Here is a 16,760-nt window from a genome sequence, read left to right on the forward strand (position 1 = left end):
TCAGGTGTTTATCTTGAAAGTGAGCTGATCAGGTGTTTATCTTGAAAGTGAGCTGATCAGGTGTTTATCTTGAAAGTGAGCTGATCAGGTGTTTATCTTGAAAGTGAGCTGATCAGGTGTTTATCTTGAAAGTGAGCTGATCAGGTGTTTATCTTGAAAGTGAGCTGATCAGGTGTTTATCTTGAAAGTGAGCTGATCAGGTGTTTATCTTGAAAGTGAGCTGATCAGGTGTTTATCTTGAAAGTGAGCTGATCAGGTGTTTATCTTGAAAGTGAGCTGATCAGGTGTTTATCTTGAAAGTGAGCTGATCAGGTGTTTATCTTGAAAGTGAGCTGATCAGGTGTTTATCTTGAAAGTGAGCTGATCAGGTGTTTATCTTGAAAGTGAGCTGATCAGGTGTTTATCTTGAAAGTGAGCTGATCAGGTGTTTATCTTGAAAGTGAGCTGATCAGGTGTTTATCTTGAAAGTGAGCTGATCAGGTGTTTATCTTGAAAGTGAGCTGATCAGGTGTTTATCTTGAAAGTGAGCTGATCAGGTGTTTATCTTGAAAGTGAGCTGATCAGGTGTTTATCTTGAAAGTGAGCTGATCAGGTGTTTATCTTGAAAGTGAGCTGATCAGGTGTTTATCTTGAAAGTGAGCTGATCAGGTGTTTATCTTGAAAGTGAGCTGATCAGGTGTTTATCTTGAAAGTGAGCTGATCAGGTGTTTATCTTGAAAGTGAGCTGATCAGGTGTTTATCTTGAAAGTGAGCTGATCAGGTGTTTATCTTGAAAGTGAGCTGATCAGGTGTTTATCTTGAAAGTGAGCTGATCAGGTGTTTATCTTGAAAGTGAGCTGATCAGGTGTTTATCTTGAAAGTGAGCTGATCAGGTGTTTATCTTGAAAGTGAGCTGATCAGGTGTTTATCTTGAAAGTGAGCTGATCAGGTGTTTATCTTGAAAGTGAGCTGATCAGGTGTTTATCTTGAAAGTGAGCTGATCAGGTGTTTATCTTGAAAGTGAGCTGATCAGGTGTTTATCTTGAAAGTGAGCTGATCAGGTGTTTATCTTGAAAGTGTGCTGATCAGGTGTTTATCTTGAAAGTGAGCTGATCAGGTGTTTATCTTGAAAGTGAGCTGATCAGGTGTTTATCTTGAAAGTGAGCTGATCAGGTGTTTATCTTGAAAGTGAGCTGATCAGGTGTTTATCTTGAAAGTGAGCTGATCAGGTGTTTATCTTGAAAGTGAGCTGATCAGGTGTTTATCTTGAAAGTGAGCTGATCAGGTGTTTATCTTGAAAGTGAGCTGATCAGGTGTTTATCTTGAAAGTGAGCTGATCAGGTGTTTATCTTGAAAGTGTGCTGATCAGGTGTTTATCTTGAAAGTGAGCTGATCAGGTGTTTATCTTGAAAGTGAGCTGATCAGGTGTTTATCTTGAAAGTGAGCTGATCAGGTGTTTATCTTGAAAGTGAGCTGATCAGGTGTTTATCTTGAAAGTGAGCTGATCAGGTGTTTATCTTGAAAGTGAGCTGATCAGGTGTTTATCTTGAAAGTGAGCTGATCAGGTGTTTATCTTGAAAGTGAGCTGATCAGGTGTTTATCTTGAAAGTGAGCTGATCAGGTGTTTATCTTGAAAGTGAGCTGATCAGGTGTTTATCTTGAAAGTGAGCTGATCAGGTGTTTATCTTGAAAGTGAGCTGATCAGGTGTTTATCTTGAAAGTGAGCTGATCAGGTGTTTATCTTGAAAGTGAGCTGATCAGGTGTTTATCTTGAAAGTGAGCTGATCAGGTGTTTATCTTGAAAGTGAGCTGATCAGGTGTTTATCTTGAAAGTGAGCTGATCAGGTGTTTATCTTGAAAGTGAGCTGATCAGGTGTTTATCTTGAAAGTGAGCTGATCAGGTGTTTATCTTGAAAGTGAGCTGATCAGGTGTTTATCTTGAAAGTGAGCTGATCAGGTGTTTATCTTGAAAGTGAGCTGATCAGGTGTTTATCTTGAAAGTGAGCTGATCAGGTGTTTATCTTGAAAGTGAGCTGATCAGGTGTTTATCTTGAAAGTGAGCTGATCAGGTGTTTATCTTGAAAGTGAGCTGATCAGGTGTTTATCTTGAAAGTGAGCTGATCAGGTGTTTATCTTGAAAGTGAGCTGATCAGGTGTTTATCTTGAAAGTGAGCTGATCAGGTGTTTATCTTGAAAGTGAGCTGATCAGGTGTTTATCTTGAAAGTGAGCTGATCAGGTGTTTATCTTGAAAGTGAGCTGATCAGGTGTTTATCTTGAAAGTGAGCTGATCAGGTGTTTATCTTGAAAGTGAGCTGATCAGGTGTTTATCTTGAAAGTGTGCTGATCAGGTGTTTATCTTGAAAGTGAGCTGATCAGGTGTTTATCTTGAAAGTGAGCTGATCAGGTGTTTATCTTGAAAGTGAGCTGATCAGGTGTTTATCTTGAAAGTGAGCTGATCAGGTGTTTATCTTGAAAGTGAGCTGATCAGGTGTTTATCTTGAAAGTGAGCTGATCAGGTGTTTATCTTGAAAGTGAGCTGATCAGGTGTTTATCTTGAAAGTGAGCTGATCAGGTGTTTATCTTGAAAGTGAGCTGATCAGGTGTTTATCTTGAAAGTGAGCTGATCAGGTGTTTATCTTGAAAGTGAGCTGATCAGGTGTTTATCTTGAAAGTGAGCTGATCAGGTGTTTATCTTGAAAGTGAGCTGATCAGGTGTTTATCTTGAAAGTGAGCTGATCAGGTGTTTATCTTGAAAGTGAGCTGATCAGGTGTTTATCTTGAAAGTGTGCTGATCAGGTGTTTATCTTGAAAGTGAGCTGATCAGGTGTTTATCTTGAAAGTGAGCTGATCAGGTGTTTATCTTGAAAGTGAGCTGATCAGGTGTTTATCTTGAAAGTGAGCTGATCAGGTGTTTATCTTGAAAGTGAGCTGATCAGGTGTTTATCTTGAAAGTGAGCTGATCAGGTGTTTATCTTGAAAGTGAGCTGATCAGGTGTTTATCTTGAAAGTGAGCTGATCAGGTGTTTATCTTGAAAGTGAGCTGATCAGGTGTTTATCTTGAAAGTGAGCTGATCAGGTGTTTATCTTGAAAGTGAGCTGATCAGGTGTTTATCTTGAAAGTGAGCTGATCAGGTGTTTATCTTGAAAGTGAGCTGATCAGGTGTTTATCTTGAAAGTGAGCTGATCAGGTGTTTATCTTGAAAGTGAGCTGATCAGGTGTTTATCTTGAAAGTGAGCTGATCAGGTGTTTATCTTGAAAGTGAGCTGATCAGGTGTTTATCTTGAAAGTGAGCTGATCAGGTGTTTATCTTGAAAGTGAGCTGATCAGGTGTTTATCTTGAAAGTGAGCTGATCAGGTGTTTATCTTGAAAGTGAGCTGATCAGGTGTTTATCTTGAAAGTGAGCTGATCAGGTGTTTATCTTGAAAGTGAGCTGATCAGGTGTTTATCTTGAAAGTGAGCTGATCAGGTGTTTATCTTGAAAGTGAGCTGATCAGGTGTTTATCTTGAAAGTGAGCTGATCAGGTGTTTATCTTGAAAGTGAGCTGATCAGGTGTTTATCTTGAAAGTGAGCTGATCAGGTGTTTATCTTGAAAGTGAGCTGATCAGGTGTTTATCTTGAAAGTGAGCTGATCAGGTGTTTATCTTGAAAGTGAGCTGATCAGGTGTTTATCTTGAAAGTGAGCTGATCAGGTGTTTATCTTGAAAGTGAGCTGATCAGGTGTTTATCTTGAAAGTGAGCTGATCAGGTGTTTATCTTGAAAGTGAGCTGATCAGGTGTTTATCTTGAAAGTGAGCTGATCAGGTGTTTATCTTGAAAGTGAGCTGATCAGGTGTTTATCTTGAAAGTGAGCTGATCAGGTGTTTATCTTGAAAGTGAGCTGATCAGGTGTTTATCTTGAAAGTGAGCTGATCAGGTGTTTATCTTGAAAGTGAGCTGATCAGGTGTTTATCTTGAAAGTGAGCTGATCAGGTGTTTATCTTGAAAGTGAGCTGATCAGGTGTTTATCTTGAAAGTGAGCTGATCAGGTGTTTATCTTGAAAGTGAGCTGATCAGGTGTTTATCTTGAAAGTGAGCTGATCAGGTGTTTAACTTGAAAGTGAGCTGATCAGGTGTTTATCTTGAAAGTGAGCTGATCAGGTGTTTATCTTGAAAGTGAGCTGATCAGGTGTTTATCTTGAAAGTGAGCTGATCAGGTGTTTATCTTGAAAGTGAGCTGATCAGGTGTTTATCTTGAAAGTGAGCTGATCAGGTGTTTATCTTGAAAGTGAGCTGATCAGGTGTTTATCTTGAAAGTGAGCTGATCAGGTGTTTATCTTGAAAGTGAGCTGATCAGGTGTTTATCTTGAAAGTGAGCTGATCAGGTGTTCATCTTGAAAGAGTGCTGATCAGGTGTTTATCTTGAAAGTGAGCTGATCAGGTGTTTATTTTGCTGATCAAGTGTTAACTTTGCTGAAAGTGAGCTGATCAGCTGTTTATGTTGAAAGTGAGCTGATTAGGTGTTTATCTTGCTGGTAAGTATTGTCTTAAAAAGGATGAGGATCAGGTTTGTTAATAGAAAAAGATATACTAATCAGGTGTGGTATTAATTTGTAAATAAGATATATGCGGCTATACGACCGACCATATTTTATATGTTCGAAAGAATGGAATGAAGTCTCATCGCTATACATGTTAGTTGATATTATATTAATTATCTATTTGTTTAAATACAAATAATAGATAATTAGTTCTTGTAATTATTTAAAAATTAGGAGAAAGTCGACTTGAAGTAAGTTGCTACGAAGTTTCATAAAAATATTTGCATAATTTATTTATTTATTTATTTATAAACAGAAAATTGATGTTTAATTTTGTTATTTAAATAAATGAATAAATAAAAACAATCTTAATTAAGGTAAAAGTCAATAAAGTAAACTACATTAAAATATAAAGCAGTAATTAACAGTGTACAACAGTACAGTCTGATAATGTGCTGTACTGTATACTGTGATAGAAAGGACGAGTTAGTACAAAGTTTTACTAGTGTGACCTGTGTATAAATGGGTTAACCTAGTGTAAAATACTGTTTGTTCATATACAGGTTACATTCTGTACTGATGGTGTAAGAGTAATAAAGTAGTATGAGGTGTAGTGAGTGACGTAACGTTGCGAACCCACTTTATAAGGTTAATACCAGATTTGAGTCATTGTTTAATTCGGATATTTACTCCAGAATTTTTTAATTTAAAATTCGGACATTTTCTAGAGAAATTTTGGGCATTTTTCAGGATTTTTATAATTAAAATTAGGACATTTTTTGAAGACTTTCTACTCGAAATTTGGATAATTTCAGGATTTCTGGAGAATTCTCAAGAAAAGAGGGGATTTCCTCAAGAAGTTTTAACACAAAACTCGAATATTTTCTTAAGAACTTTTGGAAACTTCAAGGCTTTTTTGAAAATGTAAAATTCGGACATTTTTCTCCAGGTTTTTTCGCTTATTTATAATCCAAAATCTGGATAAATTCTGAAAAATTTCTTCTAAAATATTCCAAAGATTCTTCCGAATAAGAATAAAAATTTTATACAAATTTCTACATAAATCAATAGACAGAAGGAGGAAAAACAAATTCTACATTTTGTAGCTTCGAATACTTTATTCTTTTCTATAAAAAGTTGCAGAAAATTCCGAGCCGCAGACACAATAAAACAGGTAAAAATTAAGGATTTAAACAGTAAAAAACGAAAAAGATATTTATTTATGTGACTTCATATAATAAAAGGAGAGAGCAGAGTTTAAAAAGATAAAGTTTTTTCTGTATTTTTTTCGAATGTTCCGAGTAAATTGGTGTCACAAACAACAACAAAAAAAGGAAGTACATTTATCCAGAAAGACGAAAACAATGGATTGTTTTTTTAGGTGATTTCCTACAAACGAGACAGAATTGAACTTTCTGCAAAGATTCTCAAGGGAATGAAATCGTTCCTCGTGGATTTAAACACTAAAGAAAAAAAGGGGACATTCATCGACGTTTCAAAATAAAAATATAATTAAATAATGTTCTTTAGTATACATCATTTTTATTACTTTATTACTTAATTGAGTTATACTGCTACAAATTAATCCAGCATCTTCCTACAGCATCCTCTTACAGCATCCTTCGTCGTTGATTCTATTATATGTTATGGCTTCTTTTGTAAATTGAAAATTGCATATTTTTTGTGTTTGCTGTTGTTTTTAAGGATGATAAGGATCATCCGTATTAATTAGCGTTTATTTATTCCCGTTTAAATTAGAAAAATTATAATAATTCGTTTAAAGCCATTGGAAACGATGGAAGATTTTATCTTGTTGCGTTTAGAAGCAAATTTAAATACTTTATAATTAATTAATGTTTATTATAAAGTGTTAAAGAAGTAGTTAGAGGTGATGATGATAAATTTATTTTTAAAAATAATTAATTTTAATTTGTTAATAATTAAACTAGAGCGGCTTATATAAAAGATGGTAAAGTATCTTCTATCGTCAGTCAGCTGATCACAGAATTTTATACTCAGCTGATTTGTGGTGATGATTTTTTTTGGATGAATAATTCATCATCATCGTAAATCAATTGCGATCTTCTAGCTTCGTATAAACGTGACTCGAGCGAGATAATTCACTCGCTATCGTCGTCATTCTCATCAATCAGCTGGTGGCCCTACTACAGAATCAGCTGATACACGATGATGATGATGATGATGGTGATGATGATATTATTTTTTAAAATATTAATATCGATTTCTTCTTCAATAAATGTGATTTATGTAGAATAAATCGTTATGTTTATCAGATTAACACTCATTCTACGCGAATCACGTCATCTTCCTCACCACCATCCGTGTATAACCAGTGAATTATTGCCTTTATCATCGTTATCACGCGATTAATACGATGATGAAGAAGACTAATAACTCAATAATTAACATAAAAAGTTTCTTTTTCGACCTTCCAACAAGGAAGATTTCTAGCTTCATCAGCCGATCGATCAGCAGATTTCGAACTTCATTGATGATAAAGACGAATAATTTCGACATTTAAAAATAAATTTCTATAGAATTATTAAAGGAAAACGAAATCCTTCCTTCTAATTTAATAAAGAGAGAACATAAGTGATGAAATATTCATCAGGCGATCATCAATCTAATTTAAATTTAGAAAGTAACGAACGAATGTTAACATCAATCATTCATTGACATCATCTCTTCGAATTTCATCATTTTTATAGAGCACGCACCTACTTTACAATCAAATTCTGGAGAAAATACTCCAAGAATCATCTTAGACTATATGTAATACAGAAACTTGTATTTTAAATTCCCGTTTGCTATATTTTAATACACAGAAAGAAATATCAGAAATTAATCATCAAATTATTTAAAATACCCGAGAAGGGAAAGAGGAAGAGGAGAATAATGCTTCGAATGCTTCGATAATTACCATTTAAACATCATTTTTAAGGAAATAACAGAAACTGCACCATCAGAGGAAGAGGAGGAGAAAAAGAATGTTTAAAATCAGGAGAGGAGAGGAAAAACAGGAAGGAAAAGGATGCTTAAAATCTTCAATTGGCGCACCCAGCTCCTCACTAATTACCATTTAAATACTACTTTCTGTAAATAAGCTGCGATTAAATCATCGGAGAAGAGGAAGAAGAGGAAATGATGCTTAAAATTACTAGAGAAGAGGAAGAGGAGGAAGAAAATAATGATTAAATTTTTCGATTGGAGCATCGAGTTTTTCATTAATTACCATTTAAACATCATTTTTACCAATTAATTGCAACGAAACCATGGTAGCAGAGGAGTTAAATGATTAGAGAAGCGGAAGAGAAAATGCTTTGTTTAAAATTATCTATCGCATCATTTAATTAACTTTTTAAGTGTAAGTCAATTTCATTCAGTAAAATGGAACATTTAATTAATTATGATTCCTTTACTTAAATATCACAAAAACCTTTTAAAAAATATATATATTTAAAGAAAAATATTGCCAAATGCTAAGGCAACTTCTAAGATTTCAGATCAATCTAAGATTTCTCAGAAGGAAGAAGAAAAAATGATTTTATGTTTAGCTTTAATTTTGAAGGAGGATCTCTTTGTTTACTTTTATCTTTTAAAAGTTAAAAAGTTATATCTTGACGTTTCTCTCTGGAAAAAAATTCTTTTATATAAATATAAAAAGAAAAAATAACCTTTAAAAAATCTGTTAAACTTCTTCAAAACTTCGCTTTATTTACTTTATTTTTAAATGGATTAAATTTAATAAATAAAAACGCCAAACTAAAGAAAAATAACAAAGAGTAAAAGGGTAACAATGGAGAATAACAAGTGACGAGGAGAGAACAATAATTAAAAATCAAGAACGATAAATAAAGAGCAAAGGTGAGGAAGAAAAGAGCAGAAACGTGGGGAAAAGGGGACAAAGATGAAAGAGAAACAAACGGAAATAGGGGAGAAAAAGAGCAAAAATGGGGGAGAAAAGGGGAAAAATAGGGTAAAAAACAGAAATAGCGGAAATGAGGGAGAAGAGGAGAAAATGGAGAAGAAAAGTACGGGAATGTGGGAAAAAGGAGCAGAAACGAGGAAGCAAAAAACAGAAATGGGGAAGAAAAGAACAAAAAATAAAAAGAAAAAGAGCAGAAATTAGGGAAAAACAAAAACGAAGAAGAAAAGCAGAAATAGGGAAAAGAGGGGCAGAAATGAGAGGGGAGAAAAAGAACAGAAAAAAAGAGCGAGAGAGAGAGAGAGAAAGAAAAGAGAAATGGGAAGAAGAGGACGAAATAGGGAAGAAACGCGCGAAAAATAACAATAAAAAGTAAAGATCAACAAAGAATAGAAAACAGCCATAGAGAATAAAGAGTAATAATAAGGAATAAAGAAGAATAAAGAAAAAAGCAGAAGATAAGAGTAAGGAATAATAATAATAACGAATATTTAAGCTTGTTTTTCTTCGTGTAATTCCCAAATTCATTTCTAAGTGTAATAGAAGATTTTTTTGGAATTTGCCTTTTTTGTCGAACAACAGGAAGAAGAATATAAAACAATTTCAAATACAGATGAAATTCATCAATTGTGAATCAGAAAATTGATGTAAACAAATTAAGTATAGAAGAAGGAAGGAGCTCGATGTCTATATATAAAGGAAAGTAGCGTGAGAAGGCACGAAACGAAGTTAAGAAGGGGGAAGAGAAGGAGAAAGAAGGAAAAAAAGATGATGATGATGAAATAAAAAATATTAGAGAAGAGAAGAGCGAGTGTATCGAAAGATGTCTTGAATTATAAATGTCAAGAACCGAATGTATAAATAAATTGCTGGTGACGTCAGCTATTATAGTATGGTCATAAACGCGTTTGGCAGCAGTCAAGTATAATTTTATGGGTGTTATAAAGTATTTACTTTGCTATGAAAATTTCATTTGTCTAGGGAATCACTTAACTAGATATGGCGAAAGCCAAAAACGGCGCGAGAAGAAGAAGAAGAAGACGAGGAGTAAGAGGAGGAGGAGGAGGAGGAGGAGGAGGAGGAGAGGGATGCGGAAAGATGTAGGGCGTGCGCCTTTTTCTTTTTTAAAATACTCAATCACTATCCAATTAAACGGTAGCTGGCGGTGAATTAATTAAAGGACCTCTAGAGGATTATGTAGAAGATTGAAGAACCACACCCCTGCTTCCAACTATCATTTGCTTTAATTGTTTCTAATATGTTATAAAGGTTGCTCCGGGCTCTTTAAAAATATATTTGTTCTGCTGTAAATAGAGCTTTATTATTATTTACAATCTTTACAATTATTATTATTTCTTCTCCTCTTTTCTTCGTTTTATAAATGAAGTAAATTTTTATTTCCTTTGAATTATATATTAATTTTCTTTCCAGTTTTTAATTTATTTTTATAAAAAATGACTAGAATAATAGAGGAGAAATATATATATATTTTTTTAAATCTGGAGTTTATATCTAACTTAAGGGTATGTTTCTTCTTTAATTAAGGAAAATTAATTCTTTTAATTAATTTTAAACTCTCTTTTCTCTTCCTCCCTCCCCATTTTTTTCTTCCTTTCTTCTTCCAACAATTGGATTTTTTTTCTGGCGGGGTAAATGTATTTGAAAATTATTTTATTACATAATTTTTGTTTAATTTATAATGATTTTAATCGTTTTTTTATTTAATTAAATTATTTATATAATTTCTTCTCTCTTCCTTTTTTCTTCTGCATCCCGCTCCATTCCTCATCTTGCTCTTCACGAGATTCTTACAAGCTGAAGGAGGAAGCGTTGTGTTTTTGGTGGTTTGTGGCGTCAATTATGCGGATTTTTACGTGGAAATAATAAATAAATGCTATAAAACCGCTCGGGTTAGACACCTCTTTATCACGGACACTTCCCTCTAAGTTGGTTCCTTTTAATTGGAAGCGGAGAATTTCTGTAAAACTCTCTCTAAGTTGGACACTTATATCAAATTTAGAAAACTGTTTGAGTACAGAGATGGGAGTTTATATGTAGTAAAACCTGTTTAAATTGTACACCTTTATATCCCGAATAACCCCTTAAAATAGGTTCTTTTAATTGGAACTTGGAATGTAGTTTTCTGTTTCCCTGCATCTAGGGCACTCTCTAAACTGGACGTATTATTGTCAAAACGTTTTTAAATGTCCAAATTAAAGAGGTTTTATTAAAGATGTTTCCTGTCCAACTTCGCGAGTTACAGTGTATGGTTTCTGCCCTTCTCCACTTTTTCAGAACTGCTACTGTCCGGCTTAGACAGGTTTTATATTAACTTTTCTGTAAGCATAAATTGGTTTAATTGCGCTACACGCAATCCTGGTAACAAGAAGTATTCACGGTATAGGAAGTGAGGTAAGTTTTTGCGTCATTTCCTATAAAACGTATCGAATTACATGCCGAAACTAAGGCCTAACGCATATGTAAATTAACAACGACTTAAGGCCTTTGGTTTTTTCGATTTATTATTATTTGGTCGTAGGTAAGGGCCTACTAATATAACGCTACAACACTTTATTCCACGTAAAATTGTTTAATTTAACCCCTTTTTAGGCCAGTCTTTTATAAGAGAGAAAGATTAGTCATGGATAACCCAGGCATTCGATAGGGCCTGGCGCTTCTGGAGGCCTCGGGCACCCACAAATGTAAGCTTGTCGAGGCTCGGAATTCGATAGTTGCTAGGATACTGGACTTTGAAGTATCGTGTGACACTTCTTAAAGGGGCCTCGCTCGCCTAGGCCCCCAGGCTTTAGGAGCCGGCGCCGGTCGCCGGTCGCCACAGTTACAACGATAAGATTATGTAAAATTTGAAATTTCCAGCACGTTTTTACGACGTTTTTACGTGGTTCGACATCAAATAAAAAATTTCTGCCCTCGATAATCGTAAACCGTGATTTGAGAACCAATAAATTAAGTATTTAACTTGTTGAGGCAATTACTTGTTATGATTACAAATCGCTTACTTTCATTGGTTGGATTTTAAATGCCGTTACTAAACTAGCCAATAACGTAACGATAGCAATTTATTTTAAACTTAAATTTTAAAATATTTTATAATATTCAAACTCTTCGTTTAAAATTACTTTAAAGTTTTAGTAACTCTTGAAAAATTATTAATTTTATAAAATTATTTATTAATTTACTCTTGTTTTTTATTTTATTTTATAAATTTTTGAATTTTGTTTTTTCCAGACGACCGAACGACATCAATTTCTGCCATCTAATGGAGATTATTAGAACTATTAATAACATGGAATCAAATTATCAAATAAAAGCATAATTATGTTATTTATAATTAAATAAAATATTATTTGTAAAGCTGACATTAAAAGATTTTTAATATTTTAATTTAAATTGTATAATATTTGGTATTAATTAATTTTAATTATAAATTAAAATAATTAACACCAAATTGTCATTTTAATTGCTCAGATTCTTACAGATAAATGGTTAAATAATTAAATTATTTTTTAAATAAAATTTTTATATATAAAAAGTACAATTACAACTTATAAATAATTTAAATTTTAAAAAATAATTTTAAATAATAATTACTGATATTAACACCAGATGGAGACAGTCTTCTTATAAATTTTTTCTTTTATTATATTTTTCCTTGTATATTTATACTATAAACAAAAACTAAATCCTAAAATTTCTGAAATTAATATTAAAAATATTTTTATAACATTATTCTGCAACAAAATACGAAAAACGTGACACGAAGCGGTGTGGTTCACGCTGCCAACCGTCGCTCGCGACGACGCGTCATTCAAATAATAAAAACACCAGTTTACATAGAAATTTAAAATTTGTATTGTAAATTAATCTCATTAATTGTATTTACTGTTTAAAAGCCTCGATTAATCAAATAAATGACTATTTGAGCCGTCATCGTTTCGAATAAAGCGTGAAGCTGTCGCGTCGCGCCGCGCCGCGTCGTGGCACAGAAATGATAATTTAACATTATCGACTTTTATTTAACATTTCAATTTAAAAATTATATAATAATAGAAAATTAGTTTAATTTAATAAATAATCGCGATAAGTAGTTTGTTTTGTTTAAATTATAATACAATTCGCATCTGTCACAAACGCTCTTGTGTTTAAATTGACGATTTTTAATGTAAATGTACTGGAAATAATTTATTTTTCCGAAAATTTTTGGAAAATTAATCACTGTTTTTTGGAGAAGAAGAAGAAGGAAAAAAGAAGAAAAAGAAGAATAGAAATCTTGTGTAGTCGATAAGAGAAAGGAAAAATGACTAAAGGAAGAACATGACTACTCTAGGGCTTATATTGCTTATATAATTGATGATAGCTAAAGAGGATGAGGAGTAAATAAAGATAAATATGTTGAAAAATAAAGAAATATAACTATACAAAGTATTTTTCCAAGTCGTGTTTTTCCTCAAATGCATAAAAATATTTTAAATGCAATTTATACTATAAAACTTTAAATCGGCGGAATTCATCGCAATTTTGAATTGTTTAATTCAGTGTTTCTCAAACTTTTTGGACCGCGACCCCCCTTCTGCACTTAAAAATTTCAAAGGACCCCCGAAGAATAAGTATGTGTCAAAAAACATCCCGTATTTAAATATTTATATTATTTTTATTATTTATATGTGCAATTTATTTAAGTAAAAATTATTTTATATATTTTTTATTTCTATTACAGTATTTCTAAACACGAATCCATAGTAAATTTATAAAATATTTGAAAAAATTGATCTGGCATCAATTTTTCAGCGACCCCCAAATATTTTTCACGAGCCCCTTGGGGGTCGCGACCCCCACTTTGAGAATCACTGGTTTAATTGACAAATATAAAGGCCTGGCTTTTACGGATCCCTTTTAAAATATTTGCAGGAAATTATTCAGATCATCGCTTGTGTATTAGAAAGAAAAATCTTTCATTCTTTTGTTCAATTTTATTGTTTAAATACAAATATTAATGTTTTAAATCGCCGTTTTGTTGTTTTTTAATATATTGATACTAAAGACTTTAAAGTGAATGGTTCGTTTTTCCGCTTAATTCGTGTCGCTTCGTATCTTATAATGATATCGAAGCTGACAGAAGTGTTTAAAATAAAAATTAATTAATTATTTCTGTTATTAGTATCAGAATTAATTTAGGCCTAATAAATAAATTATATCTTTGCCTCTAAAATTATCCTCCTAGCACCTAATGCCATTCTCTTAGCTCACAATGTCACTTCCCTCGCTCCTAACACCACTCTCAGTTTCTAATGCCAGTTTCTTAGCTGTTAATGCCACTCTCAGTTCCTAATGCCAACTTCCTCGCTCCTAATGCCAGTCTCTTAGTTGTTAATGCCACTCTCATTCCTCGCTCCTAATGCTATCGTCTTAGCTTTTAATGCCACTCTCTTTTGCTCCCACCGCACCCTCCTCGCTCCTAATACTATAATCATTATCCATAACATTAACATAACTTAATTAATCTACTACACACATACAACTTACGCTGCTAAAAACAATATAAAAAAACAAAACAAAAACATCCCTCAACAATTACACACTTAACAATTGGAAGCTTAATTACATAAAATTATAATTTAAAAATAAATAAATATTAACAACCACATTACTTAAATACATAAAAACATACATTTTAGGGGGAATTATTGGAAATATTTTTGGGAGGGTCAATGCATATTGGAGAGTCGACAGGAGGAAGAAAATCAGTCGGAGGAGAAGGAAGGAAAAAACGAAAAATACATACAAGTAAAATAGAATAAAAGAAGAGAAAAATAAAAGGTAAATTTGCGTTGAAATAAAATTTTCAAGACAAAAAATAAATAAATAAATAAATAAAATGGTTAGAGATCAAGTTTTATTCATGCTCTTTTCACTAAGCTCTATCATAGAGTAAACATATTTATTTATATTGAATGCCATTTAAGTTACAATTTATTATTTTTTCTATTTATTTTTAAAATAATTTAATAATATTTTATTTCATTTTCCCCAAGTTTTTATTGCTTTAAAATTCATCGAATTAAAATATTTAACGTCGAAAAAAACTTTTTTCATTTCCATATTTTTATTTATTCATCTCCAACTTTTTAAGTCTTTTTTACTCGATAAAGTCCTTGTAAATTATAAATTTTTTAAATAATAATTTATTATTTTAATTATTTTATGTATTTTTCCTCTGTTCTATCGATTGTTTTTCTGTTTTATTTGCTGGGGAGTCGTTCTTCACCTTGTCGCGCCGGTAATCGGCGTCAAGCTTTACGGGCCGAAAATACGCATTTGTCGTATAATTATAAATGTTTTTTTAACAAAAGGGAAAAAATAAGGCTACATTTTCGATATTTAAAGCGTTAGTTGTTGAAATATGTGTAGCAATATAGAGCGTGAAGGACAGACCCCTTCGAAATTAGCTTTATAGTAACTAAAATAAATACAATTTTTATCATTATAACGCTATTTTTAAATTAAAAGTCTCCTTTTCGCCAGTGAACTTTGTTATTTTTATAAACAAACACTTAAGAAAGTATTTGTTAATTAATACACTGGAACTACAATATTCAAAATTAAATTTATTTATTTTTTAATTATTAAATTTAATACGAGATGGCGGCTTAAACGCTTATCTATAGCCAAATTGCTTCGAATCTTAATTAATTAATTAGCCTAAATATAGTCCGATAAGAATGCGATTGATTATTTGATTTTTTAAAGTTTACCGCGTTATTTGTATATGTTTTTGTCAATAAATTAAAATTATTGTGAATTATATTTAATGTTTAACCGAGATTTTTAAAGTAGAAAGTAAAATTAAACTTAGTTATGACGTAAACTGTATGACGTGAATCGTATTGAGTGTGATTAATGAGGAGTGACAATCTAAGCACTGTATACCGTGTAATAATTGATAATTAATACTGTCAAACCTTCGACCAACGGCCGTTGACACGCCGTTGTTCGGAGGTGATTTTGGAAACATTTTTATTCCAAAAATAAGTTCTTGGAAAACCGGTTGCTATAAGGAGGGGCTATTATTGGATGTTCGACTGTATTATAATTTTGTATTATGAGTCAATTGGGAATTTTAGCATAAGAATATTTTTAAAAAATTAAAAATTAGAGGTATCTGCTTAACGTAACATTTTAAGTGGAGGAAAGTCTATATGAAAAGAGGATATCCATAGTAAAAATGGAGAGAGACTACTCGAAGAGAGGATATCTACACTAAAAGTGGAAGGAGATACGTTTAAACGTGGGATATCCGTTCAAAAATGGGAATATTCGCTTAAAGCGGGGATATACACTGTATTAAAAAAGGGAGATATCTTTGTATAGATTTATAGCATTAATTCTTAGTAACACCGCAACAATTCTTTCCAATGTATGTAATTAACAGCGACTTCTCCTTTCACCTGTTCCATGACGTCACAGGCAGGGTGTGGTCCTTAGAGAAAATTCGCTTTTCGATTATTTTGCACGCGACTCGCAACGGTACAAACGCATAACTGTTATTTATATACGTCATAAAAAGTATTATCATGGTTTCTTGCAGTTTATAACAATATTTATTGACTTTTTTTTAATACGAAGTTTTGATAAAAATTAAGTTCTCATTTTTAATTTTTTACAATTTTATTTAAACGTATTATCTAGAATTACCGAGTTACAGCATCTAATGAGATTATAACATTTATCGGTTTATCTTTATAATAATCAAATTATTGTAAGGAGAAAACGTAACGATGGTTTGGCACGACAGTCAGACGTTTAACGAACTTATTAAGTATAGACCTATACAAATAAGCTATTTATATCGGTCGCGCTCTTGAAATATTTGTTTCGAGAAAACTTATTGACAGAAATATTTTAAGATTAGGATGGGCTTAGATGTACTGTATCTATAAATGTACCACAAACACATTATGCCGATGTAAAGTAAAAAACAAAACCCAACGACTGCACTCGTAACAACACTTTGCCTTTTATAAATTTATTACAATTTTAAAACGCCAGTTAATACACTTAAGGCCCTAATCGACGTAGGTCGCCATCTATCGGTTTAAAACGATAAAAATTTTGACAGATATTTTATTTAATTTTTTCAAAAAGTAAATAAAATTTAATAATAAATAATGTTTAATTATATATAGGAATACGATTATTTTGAAAATATTTTCATTTATTAAATTATTAAAGAGTTCTGTCCTAGAAGCAGTTTCCTAGTCAAAGATTAGGAGCGTCCTTCCGACTCGATCCTTTA

Source organism: Centruroides vittatus, unplaced genomic scaffold, assembly GCF_030686945.1.
Source record: "Centruroides vittatus isolate TY-2023 unplaced genomic scaffold, ASM3068694v2 contig_345, whole genome shotgun sequence".
In the NCBI taxonomy this organism is placed as follows: Eukaryota; Metazoa; Arthropoda; class Arachnida; order Scorpiones; family Buthidae; genus Centruroides; species Centruroides vittatus.